Source organism: Pseudochaenichthys georgianus, chromosome 3 (assembly GCF_902827115.2).
Source record: "Pseudochaenichthys georgianus chromosome 3, fPseGeo1.2, whole genome shotgun sequence".
NCBI lineage: Eukaryota > Metazoa > Chordata > Actinopteri > Perciformes > Channichthyidae > Pseudochaenichthys > Pseudochaenichthys georgianus.
In genome coordinates this window covers 51,060,801-51,082,524 of record NC_047505.1, presented here as the reverse complement: position 1 = coordinate 51,082,524, position 21,724 = coordinate 51,060,801, and the positions used below count along the sequence as shown (strand labels likewise).

At 43.4% G+C, this 21,724-nt stretch overlaps 1 pseudogene; it reads left to right on the top strand.

The window, feature by feature from the left end:
* LOC117442777 (uncharacterized) overlaps positions 1-21,724 on the top strand; it is a 102,600-nt pseudogene that overhangs the window by 42,372 nt on the left and 38,504 nt on the right.

The following is a 21,724-nucleotide window of genomic DNA, read 5'->3' as shown; positions in this document are numbered from 1 at the left end:
TTCATGTCTCTTCTACATCAACATGTGTCCCCTCTTCTTCATGTCTCTTCTACATCAACATGTGTCCCCTCTTCTTCACGTCTCTTCTACATCAACATGTGTCCCCTCTTCTTCATGTCTCTTCTTACATCAACATGTGTCCCCTCTTCTTCATGTCTCTTCTACATCAACATGTGTCCCCTCTTCTTCATGTCTCTTCTACATCAACATGTGTCCCTCTTCTCCATGTCTCTTCTACATCAACATGTGTCCCCTCTTCTTCATGTCTCTTCTACATCAACATGTGTCCCCTCTTCTTCATGTCTCTTCTACATCAACATGTGTCCCCTCTTCTTCATGTCTCTTCTACATCAACACGTGTCCCCCTCTTCTTCATGTCTCTTCTACATCAACAAGTGTCCCCCTCTTCTTCATGTCTCTTCTACATCAACATGTGTCCCCCTCTTCCTCATGTCTCTTCTACATCAACATGTGTCCCCTCTTCGTCATGTCTCTTCTACATCAACATGTGTCCCTCTTCTTCATGTCTCTTCTACATCAACATGTGTCCCCTCTTCTCCATGTCTCTTCTACATCAACATGTGTCCCCTCTTCTTCATGTCTCTTCTGCATCAACATGTGTCCCCTCTTCTTCATGTCTCTTCTACATCAACATGTGTCCCCTCTTCTTCATGTCTCTTCTACATCAACATGTGTCCCCTCTTCTCCATGTCTCTTCTACATCAACATGTGTCCCCTCTTCTCCATGTCTCTTCTACATCAACATGTGTCCCCTCTTCTCCATGTCTCTTCTACATCAACATGTGTCCCCTCTTCTCCATGTCTCTTCTACATCAACATGTGTCCCCTCTTCTCCATGTCTCTTCTACATCAACATGTGTCCCCCTCTTCTTCATGTCTCTTCTACATCACATGTGTCCCCTCTTCTTCATGTCTCTTCTACATCAACATGTGTCCCCCTCTTCTTCAAGTCTCTTCTACATCAACATGTGTCCCCTCTTCTTCATGTCTCTTCTACATCAACATGTGTCCCCTCTTCTTCATGTCTCTTCTACATCAACATGTGTCCCCTCTTCTTCATGTCTCTTCTACATCAACATGTGTCCCCTCTTCTTCATGTCTCTTCTACATCAACATGTGTCCCCTCTTCTTCAAGTCTCTTCTACATCAACATGTGTCCCCTCTTCATCATGTCTCTTCTACATCAACATGTGTCCCCTCTTCTTCATGTCTCTTCTACATCAACATGTGTCCCCTCTTCTTCATGTCTCTTCTACATCAACATGTGTCCCTCTTCTTCATGTCTCCTTCTACATCAACATGTGTCCCCTCTTCTTCATGTCTCTTCTACATCAACATGTGTCCCCTCTTCATCATGTCTCTTCTACATCAACATGTGTCCCCTCTTCTTCATGTCTCTTCTACATCAACATGTGTCCCCCCTTCTTCATGTCTCTTCTACATCAACATGTGTCCCCTCTGTGGAAAGACACTCTGAAAGTTTCAGGAACAAAGATTCTCTCTCTTTTTGATCCATTTCTATAAAAACCTGTCTGAAAATGAGCTGATCAGATTTTGGCCACTTGATGATCCTACATAAAAAATCTTAAGTGAAAGTAAACAAAACTATTGGCATTCGGGACATACTGTACAGTAGGGGGTCAGAAGATTTCTAAATGGTGTTCGACATATACAATTGTAGATCAGAGTAGATAATAACCAAGAGTTGAAAAACCACACCGTATATCTTTATTTAAATGACGTTTTAAATATACTGATCAGTGCATTCATGTTTTTTTTTAAGCTTTGAACAACGCATATTTATTTATTCAATATTTACATTGCATTAAATCTGTTTTGTATTGTGCAGATCAGCCCTTTCCTAACCCGTCTTCTTTGTTCGTTAGCATTTCTTAGAACAAACCATCAATCTTTTTCCTTTTACTTCTGAAAAAGTATTGTCCCCAGTGTCAATGAATATACAAGTACAAACAGCAATAGTACTAGTTGTGTTTAAAAGCCCTTTTCAGAATCATATACTGTATGTTAACACAATAATCTTCACAGCTGGTAATGATGGGGCTTCAATTACTTTATGTCATGGGTGTCAAACTCAAGGCCCGGGGGCCACATTCGGCCCGCGACTTCATTTTATGTGGCCCCACAAGAGTTTGCAAAGAATATAATATGTTTATTATACGGTTACATGCTACAGAAGCACGTTGCCCATAAACTACATGTCCCCACAATGCATCTCAAATATGACTTTTTTCTCAGAATTTGCCTTTTTTCTTCAAAATATGCATTTTTTTCATAGAATTCCTTTTTCTCAGAATTAGATTTTTGTTTCAAAATGTCACTTCTATTTATTTTTCTCCAGAATTTGGCTTTTCTTTTTAAATCATTTTGGGACATACGCACTGAAGAGACTTGCCCTAGACTTCTGCTTTCAGACGTAGTTAATTATGAAGTTATTACCCTATCCGATGATAATCCAATGCAGAGGCAATGATGTAATATATAATGCATTATTTTATATATATGATATATTTCTATATGTATTTTTATATAGTCTTAAAGTTACAACCGGCCCTTTGAGTGCAACCATAATGCTGATGTGGCCCGCGATGAAATTGAGTTTGACACCCCTGCCTTATGTATTCGTTATTTAATATTGTGTGTGAGCTAATAATCTGAATCTGTGAATAGCTGTTGGATAAATGTAGTGGAGTGAAAAGTAGCATAAAATGAAACTGCAGTACTTTTGTACCACTGTGTGCAGCACATTGTCCTCCAATTCAAAAGCATACATGTATTAATAACAGTGAGGGGCACCTGGCATGTTGGTAATATGGTGTAAGTCCTGCTTATCTGTGACAGTTATATTCAAACAGACTGCAGTGTGCACGCTGACTAATGATGGGTTACGTAATGTTTCCCTCAGAGGCAGCGAGAAGGCAGACTCCATGTTCACATGCAAACCACACAAATAACACAACGTGCATGTTTCATAAAGCTGCGGGGTGTTTGAGTCAGCTGTGTGAGTATGGCTCGATATAAACTTAACGCAAAAAGTAGGACATGTGTGTGGAGTAGATTATTTCTATGTTGGAACAATTGCTTTTCGGCTTTAAATGTTGGCGTGGGCGCAACCCTCATACTCAGCTCTGCTGCTCATCCCAAAATGCTTGTTCTCCGCAAACGTGGTACCATTGGGAAGGTAAGAAAACAGGCTTTCCAACGGTATAAGATGTATTGCCAAGAAGCATTGTTACCACGAAGAAATAATCTACCAAACACAAATGTCCTTACTTTTTGTGTTAAGTTTAATATCAGAAATAAACCAGAATCAGAAATCCTTTAATGTCCCGCAATTGGTAAATATAAATTATTACAACAGCAGAAGTATAGTGCAGATAAAGTAACTATTAACTAAGTATGCACACGTTAATAATGATAGAAAACGTAGAAAATGAAATAGTCGTAAAAGGTAGCAGTATATATTTTTTTAAAGTGACTGTATAAAATGTAAAATGTAGCTGGTGCCGATTGTAAATAATCATAATACATTTTATTTAACAGCGCCTTTCACGACACCCAAGGACACCATCACATTTAGTAAAAAGGTTTTAAAGGAATTGTGATGTACATTAAAGGGGACCTATCATGCAAAATGCACTTTGTGATGTCTTTTCTACATCAACATGTGTCCCCGGTGTGTCGGGGAACTCACGCAGCGTCAGAAAATAAAACCCACTATTTTCCTCCGTACCCAAATCTCTAAAAACGGGGAACAACGGAGCTGATCCAGATCTGCGTCCGATATGACGTAATATCTGAAATGTGGACCCACGGCCCAATCAGAAACGATGCTATCAGAAACAATGCCCGACTGTTTTGGACGTAATATGATCGGTGTTTACTTAGCATGCTAACACTCAGAGCTAACCTGCACTGGAGAGCATGTGTGTGAAGAAGCAGGAAGTAGAAAGGAACTCACCTGTGGTATAACCGGCAAGAGAGAAAGCCTTTGAGCTCCAGACTGTTTCAGATCCTTGATGATCCATGATATGGCGTTCATCACGGCAGCATTTAGTTTAGACGGTAGCTGCCGGGTCCCGCATGAGCTCAGCCCCTCCTTTATTGTTATAAAGCTTTATACCCAAGATCAGCACTTAGAAACAGGGAAGTGAAACAGAGGGATATGAGGCATGGCTAGAATGGGTGATCTGTTTGGTATTTTGAGCAAAACACTTCGTAGACATGTTTCTATATATTTGTATATATCTGAGAACTCTGCTATTGCCTAAACATAGCATGATAGGTGACCTTTAAGATAAGATATACTTTATTGATCACAGAAGCAAATAATGTGAAAATAAAGAGTAGAAAATAACCAAACAGAAAATATTATATATATATATGACTAAATATACAAATCTGTAGATTATCTGTCAAACACTATGAAGGCGCGAATAACGTTTAAAAGTAGGATATTATTTATAAATAATAAAAATTTTATTAATTAAAACAGCAATTAGTAATCATCCCTCCTGAACTCGGTGGATGAGAAGATGTGGCGCCACTTGATGTCTTTATTAAACAAATGTACATGTATTTATTTTATGACATTTTCTCCATCAGCGCCCCCCCCTCCGAAAAGAGCCCCCACCACAGCGCTGTCCATGCGCTCCAAGTCGATGACCTCTGAACTCGAGGAACTAGGTAAGAACTTCCTGTTGTTATTTACATGTTTACTCACACTGTCCTGCATCTGTGCCTAACAGCCTCTGTGTGTGTGCTCCTCTCTTCTGATTGGCTAATCTCCCCTCAGTGGATAAAGGTAAGCAGTTAATTCTGCATAACCTTTTTTAATCCATTTCCCTTAACTGCATCCTCCAGCCGCTGAATGAAGCTTTTGTTCAGGCTAATGCAATCTAGCTTTCCATCATTTGATTACTTTTTGCTTTGGGTTTTCTCTTCATAAAGAAGTGAACTGATTTTCCTCGTGGCTCATCTCCTGCCCTTCTGCCATCATGCTTTCAAAGTAGAGCCTCAACGATTTGTCGATTCGCAGCTTTTAGCTAAAAACCAGACATTTAAAGAGGCCCTATTCCGCTCCTTTTCAGGTGTATATCAGTATGTAGTGTCTCTGCTTTAAAGAGTCCTCTCCTGCTGATGTTCAGGTGTATATCAGTATGTAGTGTCTCTACTTTAAGGAGCCTCTCCTGCTGATGTTCAGGTGTATATCAGTATGTAGTGTCTCTACTTTAAAGAGTCCTCTCCTGCTGGTGTTCAGGTGTATATCAGTATGTAGTGTCTCTACTTTAAAGAGTCCTCTCCTGCTGATGTTCAGGTGTATATCAGTATGTAGTGTCTCTACTTTAAAGAGTCCTCTCCTGCTGATGTTCAGGTGTATATCAGTATGTAGTGTCTCTACTTTAAAGAGTCCTCTCCTGCTGATGTTCAGGTGTATATCAGTATGTAGTGTCTCTTCTTTAAAGAGTCCTCTCCTGCTGATGTTCAGGTGTATATCAGTATGTAGTGTCTACTTTAAAGAGTCCTCTCCTGCTGATGTTCAGGTGTATATCAGTATGTAGTGTCTCTACTTTAAAGAGTCCTCTCCTGCTGATGTTCAGGTGTATATCAGTGTGTGGCGTCTACTTTAAAGAGTCCTCTCCTGCTGATGTTCAGGTGTATATCAGTATGTAGTGTCTCTACTTTAAAGAGTCCTCTCCTGCTGATGTTCAGGTGTATATCAGTATGTAGTGTCTCTACTTTAAAGTGTCCTCTCCTGCTGATGTTCAGGTGTATATCAGTATGTAGTGTCCTCTACTTTAAAGAGTCCTCTCCTGCTGATGTTCAGGTGCATATCAGTATGTAGTGTCTCTACTTTAAAGAGTCCTCTCCTGCTGATGTTCAGGTGTATATCAGTATGTAGTGTCTCTACTTTAAAGAGTCCTCTCCTGCTGATGTTCAGGTGTATATCAGTAGGTAGTGTCTCTACTTTAAAGAGTCCTCTCCTGCTGATGTTCAGGGGGTATATCATATGTAGTGTCTCTACTTTAAAGAGTCCTCTCCTGCTGATGTTCAGGTGTTATCAGTATGTAGTGTCTCTACATGTCTCCATGCTTTTAAAGTTCACAAAGCTCTTTATTGTTCTCATTCTGCCAGTGCTGCAGCACCTCTTTCACCCTCTGTCTGAAACCAGAGCTGCTCTGATTGGTTAGCTGGCCGGGTCTGTTGTGATTGGTCAACCGCTTAGAGATGTCCCGCCCCTTAGCCTATCATGTACAATGTGTTGGAGCGCTAGCCAGTATTCCATAGTGATGTCACTGTGTTTTGGTACTTTTGAATGTCAGTCTTTGCAGACCATTCACATGCACCTAAAACCTATGTAACACTCTACAGGGGTGTCAAACTCAAATACACAGTGGGCCCAAATAAAATAATGGGTGCAGGTCGAGGGCCGGACTGGTTCAATGTTTATTGCAGAACTTATTGAAATGAACTTATTGCACATATTAAACCTGTAACTAACAAAGCTTAAATGATTGCCTATAAAAACAACATTAAACATTAAATAATCAGCTGCATTAATTTCTTACGGCTCTTTCTGAAGCTATCTGAGTCATTTCTTATGAGTACATTTCCCACAGGACAACAACAAGCTTCAAAGAAACTATTTCCCCTCCAAAGAACAAACCAAACATGCCCTGTTGTCTCAAGAAACAAAGTGCAGAAGGAAGCATCCATTAACTCAGTTGTGCTGCTCTGTGATGCTAGTTCAGATACTTGGCGTCTCATCTCGGGGGCAAGGTCATCAATGTTTGGGGTCTGGCTCTGAGCGGGGAGACCTCAGGATGGAGGGAATGCGTGCAATATACCGGCGGGCCAGATCTAATAATAATTAGAAATTATCCTGCGGGCCGAAATTAAATCCACCACGGGCCTGATTTGGCCCCGGGCCTTGGGTTTGACACATGTGATCTACAGGAAAGGGAAAACCCCAAAAAGCAGAATAGGGCTTCTTTAAAGACATCACCTTGGACTTAAATTGCAATGGTCTTTTGTAACGATTTTCTGACATTTTATTCACCCAACAAATCCATCCGTCTTCTCCCGCTTATCCGTGGTCGGGTCGCGGGGGTAGCAGTTCCAGCAGAGAGCCCCAAACTTTCCTGTCTCCACATCAACCAGCTCTGACTGGGGGATCCCAAGGCGCTCCCAGGCCAGCGAAGAGATATAATCCCTCCACCTGGTCCTAGGTCTACCCCTTGGTCTCTTCCCAGCTGGAAGTGCCTGGAACACCTCCCTAGGGAGGCGCCCAGGTGGCATCCTAACTAGGTGCCCGAACCACCTCAACTGGCTCCTTTCGACGCGAAGGAGGAGCGGCTCAACTCCGAGTCCCTCCCTGATGACCGAACTTCTCACCTTATCCCTAAGGGAGACACCAGCCACCCGGCGGAGAAAACCCATCTCGGCCGCTTGTATCCACCCAACAAATATAATCTAGAAAATAACCTTCAGATTATTAGATAATGAAAATAATATTTGTTAGTTGTAAGACCCCAACATCTACAGTATATGGTGTCACTGCAGCTTCAGGGAGGAATTATTTGTTTACGTTTTGATGTGTGTGCGTGTGCGTGTGCGTGGTGAGTCCCACTTCACAGGATCCTCTGTGTGTTGCTTTTAAAGTGGTGTGTCATCTTAATAGCTTCTGACAGACGGGTCAGTCAGCGATTCTGAGACACATCAGAAAAAAGGACAGGAGGCCACATCTGTACAGAGAGGGGAAGGAAGGAAAGGAGGGAATGAAGGAAAGGAGGGAAGACGACGTGAGATAGAAATAAGGGAACCAGGGTTTACCAGAGGCCGTTGTTAACCCTAGTGTCTTCCTATCAGCGCTTTTAAGCGCTTTGAGTCATTGATAATGCGCTATAATAAATGTAAGGAATTATTATTATTATCAACTTGTGTCTTCCTGGTTTGACTATTTAAAAAGCATTTAGTAAATAATCACCAAAATCTATGTTACACCTTTTAAGGCAACTTTATTCTTACGTATTACAAGTTTAACTCTTCTTTCTGAAATGTCTGGTCAATAAACCTAATTTACACAAATTCCAAACTACTTTCTGAGTTAAAAAAGGAACAAATTATTTGACAAGATTGACCCCAGAAGATGCTAAACATTTGAATAAAACCCAAAACATAATGAAAGTGGTGGAAGAGCGTAGTATACTAGAAAATATACAAAAAATATACAACAATTAATTTGGGGAAGTGTCGAATTTGACCCGAGGAAGAGGAAGGTTTACCAAAAGTAGTAAGAATAACAATTCATTTTGACTATCTTTAGTGATCATGTGCTCCAGCTGTTGGACTCATACTGCCACAATAATAACATTTCTTATTTTGGAGTTAAGCATTTTTACAGTTTTGGACCGCTGTTAGTACAAAAAGACAGTTTAAATATGTCGATAGTATACGATCATTAGTAATACCGGGCGTGTCAAAGGTGTAGGACGGGAGATGAGAGAGCAGGAAATTGCTGACAGAGAAACACGTCTGGTCAGCATGTTTCTCGAAAGCTGCCTATTCAACACGTCTGCATTTCATTCAAGTGCATTTAGACAGATAGAAAATACACTGATGTACTTTTTAAATATTAAAGATGCCCTGTTCCGCTTTTTGGGGTTTCCCGTTTCCTGCAAAGGCTAAAATCCCTTCCTGGAGTTTCTCTCTGACATCACTATTTAACACTGGTGCTTCTATTGGCTATCGCTTCAACATGTACGTGATAGGCTAAGGGGCGGGACATCTCTAAGCGGTTGACCAATCACAACAGAGCCGGCCAGCTAACCAATCAGAGCAGACTGGGCTCTGGTTTCGTACAGAGGGTGAAAAGAGGTGCTGCAGCACAGGCAGTATGAGAGAAATAAAGAGCTTTTCGAACATTAAAGCATGGAGACATGTAGAGACACTACATACTGATATACACCTGAACATCAGCAGGAGAGGACTCTTTAAAGTAGAGACACTACATACTGATATACACCTGAACATCAGCAGGAGAGGACTCTTTAAAGTAGAGACACTACATACTGATATACACCTGAACATCAGCAGGAGAGGACTCTTTAAAGTAGAGACACTACATACTGATATACACCTGAACATCAGCAGGAGAGGACTCTTTAAAGTAGAGACACTACATACTGATATACACCTGAACATCAGCAGGAGGGACTCTTTAAAGTAGAGACACTACATACTGATATACACCTGAACATCAGCAGGAGAGGACTCTTTAAAGTAGAGACACTACATACTGATATACACCTGAACATCAGCAGGAGAGGACTCTTTAAAGTAGAGACACTACATACTGATATACACCTGAACATCAGCAGGAGAGGACTCTTTAAAGTAGAGACACTACATACTGATTACACCTGAACATCAGCAGGAGAGGACTCTTTAAAGTAGAGACACTACATACTGATATACACCTGAACATCAGCAGGAGAGGACTCTTTAAAGTAGAGACACTACATACTGATATACACCTGAACATCAGCAGGAGAGGACTCTTTAAAGTAGAGACACTACATACTGATATACACCTGAACATCAGCAGGAGAGGACTCTTTAAAGTAGAGACACTACATACTGATATACACCTGAACATCAGCAGGAGAGGACTCTTTAAAGTAGAGACACTACATACTGATATACACCTGAACATCAGCAGGAGAGGACTCTTTAAAGTAGAGACACTACATACTGATATACACTGAACATCAGCAGGAGAGGACTCTTTAAAGTAGAGACACTACATACTGATATACACCTGAACATCAGCAGGAGAGGACTCTTTAAAGTAGAGACACTACATACTGATATACACCTGAACATCAGCAGGAGAGGACTCTTTAAAGTAGAGACACTACATACTGATATACACCTGAACATCAGCAGGAGAGGACTCTTTAAAGTGGAGACACTACATACTGATATACACCTGAAAATGCAGGAGAGGACTCTTTAAAGTAGAGACACTACATACTGATATACACCTGAACATCAGCAGGAGAGGACTCTTTAAAGTAGAGACACTACATACTGATATACACCTGAACATCAGCAGGAGAGGACTCTTTAAAGTAGAGACACTACATACTGATATACACCTGAACATCAGCAGGAGAGGACTCTTTAAAGTAGAGACACTACATACTGATATACACCTGAACATCAGCAGGAGAGGACTCTTTAAAGTAGAGACACTACATACTGATATACACCTGAACATCAGCAGGAGAGGACTCTTTAAAGTAGAGACACTACATACTGATATACACCTGAACACCAGCAGGAGAGGACTCTTTAAAGTAGAGACACTACATGATAGACACCTGAAGATTTGGGCTCCTCAAAAGAAAGCTGGTATATCGTTGTTCATTTTGTGAAAAGGGAGGAATCTGTTTTGCTGCTTTTAAGATTTAGAAATATGTTTCTGTCGCCCTCTAAGCCACTCTAAGGAAAAAGAAAGGTGGTAAGTGTCTGGAGGCATGTTTACGATATCTCCCAATATTTATAATTATAGATTTATGTCTCACGCCTTCCTCCCTTCACCTTTATCAACTGTTCTAATGCATTATTAAAAATATGTTGATAAGAATTTGATGTGTCTGACTTTCAATCCCAATGTCGTTTGCATGATGTATAATGTGTCACGACTGATGTCTTCATGGTGTTATACATGTTGTTGTTGTTGTTGTTGTTGCATGGGTTATTGTTGTTTTAACGTCGAGTACAAATATGTTTAATCTCCTCCGCTCCTTCACAATCACGGATTATTTTGACCCACTTTTTTTTTTTAAAAAGATTTGTTCGCAGCAACACATGTTTGGAAGAATATCTGTGTGTGGTGTGTGGTGGGTGTGTGTGTGTGTGTGTGTGTGTGTGTGTGTGTGTGTGTGTGTGGTGTGTGTGTGTGTGTGTGGTGTTGTGTGTGTGGTGTGTGTGGTGTGTGTGTGTGTGTGTGTGGTGTGTGTGTGTGTGTGTGTGTGGAGGAGGTTTATTCCAGGCAATGTCTCACTCACAGATAGGTTTCCATGGCAACAGTGTAGCAGCAATCCAATTGGGAGAGCGAGGAAATGTGCATTTTTTGTCCTGTTGTGTGTGTGTGTGTGTGTGTGTGTGTGTGTGTGTGTGTGTGTGGTGTGTGTGTGTGTGTGTGTGTGTGTGGGTGTGTGTGTGTGGGTGTGTGTGTGGGTGTGTTTGTGTGTGTTTCTGTGTTTTGGCGTAACTGTCTTAAGGTCATTGACGCTCCTTCCTCCCCTCCCCACTCCACTCCTCTGGGAGTAGATACGCAGAAGAAGAGGATTGTTTTCCAAGTCACTCTAAGTAATCCCCCCCCCCCCACTAATGCATGGAAGCTTCTCCACATCCTCGACACAGCTAGCCCATGAGGTCGCACAGAAAGAGGCTAGCAGGGCTAGCATGTAGCTTCTCTGAGCTAACACCTTTTGGCTGGACTCTACCTACGGTGGGCGACAAGTGCACACGTGCTGCAACGGCCACCAAAACACTTCTAATAATAATAATACATTTTATTTTTAGGCGCCTTTCATGACACCCAAGGACACCGTACAATTAAAAAAAAAAAAAAATAGGAGATAGGAGAAAGGTGCTGCCGTTTCAGAAACGATGCAAACAAAGAAACATCTTCACCCACTTGACAACACATGCGCCAATTGAGAGGGTTCTGTCTTTGTAGTGTTTGTGTGCAGAGCTTTTAGTGAACGCTGCGCATGTTTCTTCAGGTTGATGATGATATTTTTGTATTTGCATGTGTTTTAATAATTCCATCAGTTTGTGATACTGCAGCACGTCTCTCCTAACGGACGTATGTTGGCCGTTGTAAGGTCAGGACTCAGAGAGACACGAGGAGAGTTGGAGCTTTGATGTCAAACAATGATAGTTTATTACAAGTCAACGGCCGGAGAATTCATATCACAAGTCACAGCAGCAAAAGGTTCTGCCTGCACGGGTGGGTTGTCATGTCAATTCTGCCCAGCCTCTCTCTCGATAGACCTTTTAACTAGTTTACGGAGAGTTGATCAGCATATTGGGGATGGGCGTAAATCATGGCGTAAAACACATCTGCACAGGAGACGTCTCTCCCATCTCGAGATTAGAAGCTAGCGTTCAAGCTGTAAAACCTAGTCTCAACATACGACTGCATCAACACATTCCTTACGGGAGATAAGGAGCAGGGCTGATCGTAAATGTAAACACGCAGTAAATGTTAAATATCTTAGGAGTAAGGAAGATTATTTGACATTTAGGAAGAGAGATATTCTCTCACAGCCGTCATAATGTGTTTGCACCTGTCGGCCACCGTACTCTTCTATTTGACCGCATCGTCGCACCAGAGGGAAGTGCACCGCTGCCAAAGTGGTTTCCCCACGGTGCAGGCGCGAAATATAAAGACATACAACTGGGAACGATAAAGGCAAACTTGACAGAGCTTTCATTTCCACATTTAATGAGGGGACGACCCTGAGAGTTGGATGATGCTGCTGAGTCGGCTGTTGGAAAGAGCTTGCACGGCTTGACACACCCGAGACATTTCATCAAAGTCCTCCTGCCCTTTTTCTTCCAGTCTCATCTGCAGGGACGGGTCACTGAGAATGACAAGCTTGCGTTTGGCTTTACAAGTTCAATCCCGCCCGTGTCTTTTGTTGCTCATCAATTACGGCTCACTTTGTATCTTGCAGACAAAGTTGAGGAGATGACGCACGCCCAGAAGACATCGCCTGTCGATATGAAGATCGCCACCATCAACCACGGCCATCCAGTCGCTGTTTGGTGACAGCAGCTGATATCAATGTAGGTGATCGAAGCGCAGGTGACATCAACACATACTTTAAATAAATGACTTAGTTTCACGGATTTGACTTGGCATTGTATTTGAGAAACCGAATGGGAACGCCAGCATTCGTTAAAACGTCCGAAATACTTTTGGTTTTTCGGTTTTGCAGCTAAATAAGGCTGTCTTGCCTTCGTCTGAAAAGGATTTGGCGCTAAAAGAATAATAGAAACGCCTTTTGAACATTTAAATAACACGTCTGATCAGAAAATTATTATTAATGTTGTGTGTCTTTTTACGATCAGCATGAAACAGGGACAACGAAGGTCAAACAAAGTCCTTCTTGGGACAATAAATGTTTGTGAATCTATTTTGACTTCAGTTTTGTTCTACAGCTACAAATATATCCGAAACTTGTGTTTGTGTCCACACCCAGCAGATGAAGAATGTGTATTTATTGGTATATCATTAACAATATTCTTGTTTGCAGTCATTATATCATGACCGCCAGGGAGTAGCAGTGGTGCCACCCACGGTGCCGGGGGCTTTCCTGGGGCTACCTGAGAAGAGCACTTTGAAAAAGCAGAAGTCCATAGGTATGATGTGCTTACGGTAAATGGTGTGAAGGCGTGTGAGTGTAGCGTTGTGAAGCTCATGTCCAGCGCTTTTAGCATGTCCTAATATTCTATTAATGCTCAGAGGGCTCGCTCTGTGTGCTCAAGCAATATGCAAGTTAATTATAGATAACTTGGAACGATCCAGTCAGCAAAGTGTGCTTTCATGAGATGATATTCGAGGTCGTTAAACGTATGCTGAAACCTCATTCTCACTGCTGAACCGAAGGGACGCCGTGCAGCCTAATGTTGCTCACAGCGCTTTTAGAATGTTCTGTTTGAAGGCACCGGTTGTGTCAACTAATCGTGTGTGTCACTTATAGAGTGGAGCGGTGACGCGTCCAAAACCCGGAAGTAAGCTTCTTCCGGTTCCCTCGACAAAAAAGCAATGCAATGCTTTTATAATTTTCTAATCATAAATCTAATCGATAGATTTATAATCTGCCGGGTTTTAGGACGCGTCACTGCGCCACTCTATTGACTAAGTGACAACGAATTAAACTGAATGTAGCTTCGTCCACGCCTTTGTTGTCTATATAATGAAATAATTCGATATTTAATTGGACTCCATCTTAAGTAATCCACTTCTGCTCTTCTGTATAGATTTGAAATCAAATTGGCCTTCAATATAAATGTTTGTCTAAATCTCACGTGGTGGTTTTGGGTAAATGCCAAAAGTAGCTCACCAGTAAATTCCGGTTTGCTGCAGAAAACATTTATATTCAGCTACTCTTTATTTATCTTGTCTCATAAAACTCAGGAAAAGCTGGAAATAAAACATATGGATGTCCCCCCAGGTCCTCACATAATGTTTCCTTCTGCTCCATTTCTCCAAGGTACATCGGAGGACGACAAACATGGATTCCTCACGCCTCCCTTACTCAAGTTTGCCCGCAGCCTCTCCATGCCCGACACCTCAGAGGACATCCCTCCCCCCCAGCCATTTCACCCCCTTCTCCACCTGACTTCAACTCTGGTCCAACACCCAAGAGCTACGGCACCACACGACCCAGCTTCACCCAGAACTCAGCCAATGTGGTGAAGACCATTAGCCGAACGACCGACGCCGGTACGTTGCGCGCGGCTATTACCGGCAGAGCTCTGAGCAGTTTGACTCGCGCATTCGAGGGCGCGCACCAGTACCGGAGAACCCTTACTCCGAGGTGGGCAATAGGAACCTGTACGTGCCAGCCAAACCAGCTCGAAGGAAGGGCATGCTTGTAAAACAGCACAACGTTGAGGATAGTCCGGAGAAAAAGAGTCACATGTCATCAAAACCCATCGGGCGCGGTTTCCATGCCTACTACGCCGGTAGAACGAACTTGCTCCTCCATCCCTCCCATACCATCATATCAAGGAGCCCTCCACCAGCAGCAGTGGCAAGAGCAGCCAGGGTAGCAGTATGGAGATCGAGCCCACCACCCCCGAACACCCTCCTCTCATGCCTGTTGGCGGTTTGCGTCCCGAAGACCCGTCTTTAGGCAACCCCTTTGCAGCAGCTATTGCTGGGGCAGTAAGGGACCGGGAGAAGAGGCTCGAGGCAAAAAAGCACTCCATCGCCTTCCAGTCAATAGATATTGGGGATGATGACTTCGGTAGTCCTACACCGACCCCTCGTCTTCCGCCATTCTAAGTCCATCGATGAAGGCATGTTTAGCGATGAGAGGCTTCGAAGGATATTGGGTCCCCCTGCACAGCTTGGTCTGTCGGGGGAGGTAGTGGCAACATGACAGATTTCAACACTCCTGAGCCCACAGTGGTTCGGGAGCCTCTAAACACCAGAACAGGCCAGTGTCCCAACCTGGACAGTCCCGTTAGTCTCCCATCCACACCTCCGAAGAGCCACTACAGGTCGAACGGGACTTACCTCCATCCGGTTACAGGAACCCCTGGATCCTAATTCCCTCTTGCTTTGGCCCTGGCAGCTCGCGACCGGGCGATGAAGGAGCAACAGAACCATCCTCAGAATCAGCCAACAAATCCTCCTCAGGTTCAGCAAGCGCCCAAACACGAACCCCAGTCCCTCCCAAGTAGCCAAGCCCACAAACCAGACCTCAATCAACCGCTGTTTATTGACACCAAACTACGCTGGGGATCGAGACAAGTTTTGCCGCAATCTCATCGGCAACCATGGGGCGGCCGAGTCGAGGCGGTCTGCGGGACAAATGACGGAGCAGAAGTATGAGTCCGACGGGGCCACAGGAAGAACGAAAGCATAAGGCAGTTGAGGAGAGGAAAAGTGCGCCAGCGGATGTGTCGGATTTATCACAGCAGTTAACTGGACTGTTGATGGTCCACACCAGCAACGAAGCAAAGCAACAGGAAACAACCAAGAGGTGGAGGGGGACAGCAAACAGGCCATCGGAGCTCAAGGACCCCAACCACCGGACCTCACAACGCTTCGTCGCTGTCCCCCAATCCCCAACCAACTCATTAGGAGGAGGAGCACTGCCCTTGAACGAGTCCATGACGAACCGGTAAAACTGCCCTTCCGCATCCCACCACCTCCTCTCGCATCATGGACATCGATGAGGAATTTGAGTTCTCGGATCCCCTCCCACCACCGCTGGAGTTTGCCAACAGTATCGACATTCCTGACGATCAGGCGAGTGCCATTGCAGAGATGCTTCAGCAACAGAGACGAAATGGAGGTCCTGTTCTACCGCCATACCACCCTCACGCCCCGCCCGCCTGTCACTGAGCAACACAAACGGGTTGCAAACAACATGCCACCCTCATATCCCCCTCCGCCGGATTTGGAGTCAGGGGTGGGTGACTCGGGCATCGAGGAGGTAGACAGCCGCAGTAGCGGGGATCCTCAGCACATGGAGACAACCAGCACGTGTCCAGCATCTCCACCCTGTCGTCCGAGGGGGGCTTCTGCGACAGCGCTCTGGAGAGCTCTACGCCACCGCAGACGGACACGCCTTCCTGGTGGACCCGGCCCCCCGTGCCCCCAAACCCAAGGGCAAGTCCGTCATCAACAGAACATCGCTTTATCATGACGCTCTCATTGAAGAGCCCCGGAGTCCTATGGATCCCCGCCTCAGGATCCTCCCCTCCTTTCGTCCTCTGAACCTCCTAGGACTCCTACTCAAAGGACATCCAAGCTGGGGCGATCAGCCGCCGGAGCTGCAACGCCCCCATCGACCCCAGACTCCAAGAACACCGTCATCACCGAGCTGAGCTCCATCCTGCAGCAAATGAATCGCGACAGGCCAGCGAAGCCAGGAGAAAGCCTCGACTCCCCCACCGGGACCAGGGGGGGCTTCGGAACAAGGTATGTATTATATAGGTCTTTAACATCTCCAACTTCTTCCTTTCTAAATTGCATTTATATTAATAAGGCTCGTCTATCTGCCCCAGATCGTCCTTAATTTTACTTGAATTCATAATTAATTTTTACCTTACAGTCAAAGTGGTGGCAATGCCAATAAAGGCTTTGCAATTAGTAGCATTTCTTCTATGGTGTCATAGATAGAAACTGTTGTGTCAAGGCGGACTTGACTAGTTATTGATACCTGATGTTTAAGTGCTCCTTTAGATTACTTTCCGAGAGGCCAGGGGTGTCACAGTGTTGGTTGAGATATACAATAACACATGTTCTCTTTTCTTCTTGACTGATCGAGCCATTCAGATAGTAAGGGTTTTATTTCCTTGGATTATTGATAACTATCACAAAGGGACTACAAGCTGATCCACTGCTACTTATGAGTGTGTTTTGTGTAATGTCGATAATAGCTTCGTGAGTTGTGTTTGAAGTACATATAAGATGCAGGGATGTGAAGGGTTTATCGTATCAACTCAAGGATGAGGCTAATGGTGTTGTGGCTCACACTCTATATTAATGTATCTATATCCTGCATAATCAAAATACAAGGTTGAAAGTCGAGCTTTCCATAAGTCTCTGTGCAAATTATGATGATTTAAAACCTAGCCATTTACTGCTTAGCAAGAATCTGTGATATTCACTTCAGCAACGACTACAAGCTACTAAATGCAGTCAACCATGGTAATAATGTCTTCTTCTGTTCAAACTGGACATTGAACGTAATTTCCAAACCCACAGCTGGAATTGTCAGTCGTAGGGCGTAACGGTTCACAGAAGTCACGGTTCGGTACAACAGAAAAAGAAAAAAAAAAAGTCCCAAATGCATAATTCCAGGTTGTTGTATTTATGTTTGAACTTAGAGCAAGTTTCAGTGTAGAAAGGAACTCACCTTGTGGTATAACCGGCAAGAGAGAAAGCCTTTGAGCTCCAGACTGTTTCAGATCCTTGATGATCCATGATATGGCGTTCATCACGGCAGCATTTAGTTTAGACGGTAGCTGCCGGGCCCGCATGAGCTCAGCCCCTCCTTTATTGTTATAAAGCTTTATACCCAAGATCAGCACTTTAGAAACAGGAAGTGAAACAGAGGATATGAGGCATGGCTAGAATGGGTGATCTGTTTGGTATTTTGAGCAAAACACTTCGTAGACATGTTTCTATATATTTGTATATATCTGAGAACTCTGCTATTGCCTAAACATAGCATGATAGGTGACCTTTAAGATAAGATATACTTTATTGATCACAGAAGCAAATAATGTGAAAATAAAGAGTAGAAAATAACCAAACAAAAATATTATATATATATGACTAAATATACAAATCTGTAGATTATCTGTCAAACACTATGAAGCGCGAATAACGTTTAAAAGTAGGATATTATTTATAAATAATAAAAATTTTATTAATTAAAACAGCAATTAGTAATCATCCCTCCTGAACTCGGTGGATGAGAAGATGTGGCGCCACTTGATGTCTTTATTAAACAAATGTACATGTATTTATTTATGACATTTTCTCCATCAGCGCCCCCCCCTCCGAAAAGAGCCCCCACCACAGCGCTGTCCATGCGCTCCAAGTCGATGACCTCTGAACTCGAGGAACTAGTAAGAACTTCCTGTTGTTATTTACATGTTTACTCACACTGTCCTGCATCTGTGCCTAACAGCCTCTGTGTGTGTGCTCCTCTCTTCTGATGGCTAATCTCCCCTCAGTGGATAAAGGTAAGCAGTTAATTCTGCATAACCTTTTTTAATCCATTTCCCTTAACTGCATCCTCCAGCCGCTGAATGAAGCTTTTGTTCAGGCTAATGCAATCTAGCTTTCCATCATTTGATTCTTTTTGCTTTGGGTTTTCTCTTCATAAAGAAGTGAACTGATTTTCCTCGTGGCTCATCTCTGCCCTTCTGCTGCCATCATGCTTTCAAGTAGAGCCTCAACGATTTGTCGATTCGCAGCTTTTAGCTAAAAACCAGACATTTAAAGAGGCCCTATTCCGCTCCTTTCAGGTGTATATCAGTATGTAGTGTCTCTGCTTTAAAGAGTCCTCTCCTGCTGATGTTCAGGTATATCAGTATGTAGTGTCTCTACTTTAAAGAGTCCTCTCCTGCTGATGTTCAGGTGTATATCAGTATGTAGTGTCTCTACTTTAAAGAGTCCTCTCCTGCTGGTGTTCAGGTGTATATCAGTATGTAGTGTCTCTACTTTAAAGAGTCCTCTCCTGCTGATGTTCAGGTGTATATCAGTATGTATGTCTCTACTTTAAAGAGTCCTCTCCTGCTGATGTTCAGGTGTATATCAGTATGTAGTGTCTCTACTTTAAAGAGTCCTCTCCTGCTGATGTTCAGGTGTATATCAGTATGTAGTGTCTCTTCTTTAAAGAGTCCTCCTGCTGATGTTCAGGTGTATATCAGTATGTAGTGTCTACTTTAAAGAGTCCTCTCCTGCTGATGTTCAGGTGTATATCAGTATGTAGTGTCTCTACTTTAAAGAGTCCTCTCCTGCTGATGTTCAGGTGTATATCAGTGTGTGGCGTCTACTTTAAAGAGTCCTCTCCTGCTGATGTTCAGGTGTATATCAGTATGTAGTGTCTCTACTTTAAAGAGTCCTCTCCTGCTGATGTTCAGGTGTATATCAGTATGTAGTGTCTCTACTTTAAAGTGTCCTCTCCTGCTGATGTTCAGGTGTATATCAGTATGTAGTGTCTCTACTTTAAAGAGTCCTCTCCTGCTGATGTTCAGGTGCATATCAGTATGTAGTGTCTCTACTTTAAAGAGTCCTCTCCTGCTGATGTTCAGGTGTATATCAGTATGTAGTGTCTCTACTTTAAAGAGTCCTCTCCTGCTGATGTTCAGGTGTTATCAGTATGTAGTGTCTCTACTTTAAAGAGTCCTCTCCTGCTGATGTTCAGGTGGGTATATCAGTATGTAGTGTCTCTACTTTAAAGAGTCCTCTCCTGCTGATGTTCAGGTGTATATCAGTATGTAGTGTCTCTACATGTCTCCATGCTTTAATGTTCAAAAAGCTCTTTATTCTTCTCATACTGCCTGTGCTGCAGCACCTCTTTTCACCCTCTGTCTGAAACCAGAGCGCAGTCTGCTCTGATTGGTTAGCTGGCCGGCTCTGTTGTGATTGGTCAACTGCTTAGAGATGTCCCGCCCCTTAGCCTATCATACAATGTGTTGGAGCGCTAGCTAGTATTCCATAGTGATGTCACTGTGTTTTGGTACTTTTGAATGTCAGTCTTTGCAGACCATTCACATGCACTAAAACCTATGTAACACTCTACAGGGGTGTCAAACTCAAATACACAGTGGGCCAAAATAAAAAAATGGGTACTAGTCGAGGGCCGGACTGGTTCAATGTTTATTGCAGAACTTATTGAAATGAACTTATTGCACATATTAAACCTGGAACTAACAAAGCTTAAATTATTGCCTATAAAAACAACATTAAACATTAAATAATCAGCTGCATTAATTTCTTACGGCTCTTTCTGAAGCTATCTGAGTCATTTCTTATGAGTACATTTTCCCACAGGACAACAACAGCTTCAAAGAAACTATTTCCCCTCAAAGAACAAACCAAACATGCCCTGTTGTCTCAAGAAACAAAGTGCAGAAGGAAGCATCCATTAACTCAGTGTGCTGCTCTGTGATGCTAGTTCAGATACTTGGCGTCTCATCTCGGGGGGCAAGGTCATCAATGTTTGGGGTCTGGCTCTGAGCGGAGGAGACCCTCAGGATGGAGGGAATGCGTGCAATATACCGGCGGGCCAGATCTAATAATAATTAGAAATTATCCTGCGGGCCGAAATTAAATCCACCACGGGCCTGATTTGGCCCCCGGGCCTTGGGTTTGACACATGTGATCTACAGGAAAGGGAAAACCCCAAAAGCAGAATAGGGCTTCTTTAAAGAACATCACCTTGGACTTAATTGCAATGGTCTTTGTAACGATTTTCTGACATTTTATTCACCCAACAAATCCATCCCGTCCTTCTCCCGCTTATTCCGTGGTCGGGTCGCGGGGTAGCAGTTCCAGCAGAGATGCCCCAAACTTTCCCTGTCTCCACATCAACCAGCTCTGACTGGGGGATCCCAAGGCGCTCCCAGGCCAGCGAAGAGATATAATCCCTCCCCCACCTGGTCCTAGGTCTAACCCCTTGGTCTCTTCCCAGCTGGAAGTGCCTGGAAACACCTCCCTAGGGAGGCGCCCAGGTGGCATCCTAACTAGGTGCCCGACCACCTCAACTGGCTCCTTTCGACGCGAAGGAGGAGCGGCTCAACTCCGAGTCCCTCCCTGATGACCGAACTTCTCACCTTATCCCCTAAGGGAGGACACCAGCCCCCGGCGGAGAAAACCCATCTCGGCCGCTTGTATCCACCCAACAAATATAATCTAGAAAATAACCTTCAGATTATTAGATAATGAAAATAATATTTGTTAGTTGTAAGACCCCAACATCTACAGTATATGGTGTCACTGCAGCTTCAGGGAGGAATTATTTGTTTACGTTTTGATGTGTGTGCGTGTGCGTGTGCGTGGTGAGTCCCACTTCACAGGATCCTCTGTGTGTTGCTTTTAAGTGGTGTGTCATCTTATAGCTTCTGACAGACGGGTCAGTCAGCGATTCTGAGACAACATCAGAAAAAAGGACAGGAGGCCACATCTGTACAGAGAGGGGAGGAAGGAAAGGAAGGGGAATGAAGGAAAGGAGGGAAGACGACGTGAGATCGAAATAAGGGAACCCAGGGTTTAACAGAGGCCGTTGTTAAACCCTAGTGTCTTCCTATCAGCGCTTTTAAGCGCTTTGAGTCATTGATATGCGCTATAATAAATGTAAGGAATTATTATTATTATCAACTTGTGTCTTCCTGGTTTGACTATTTA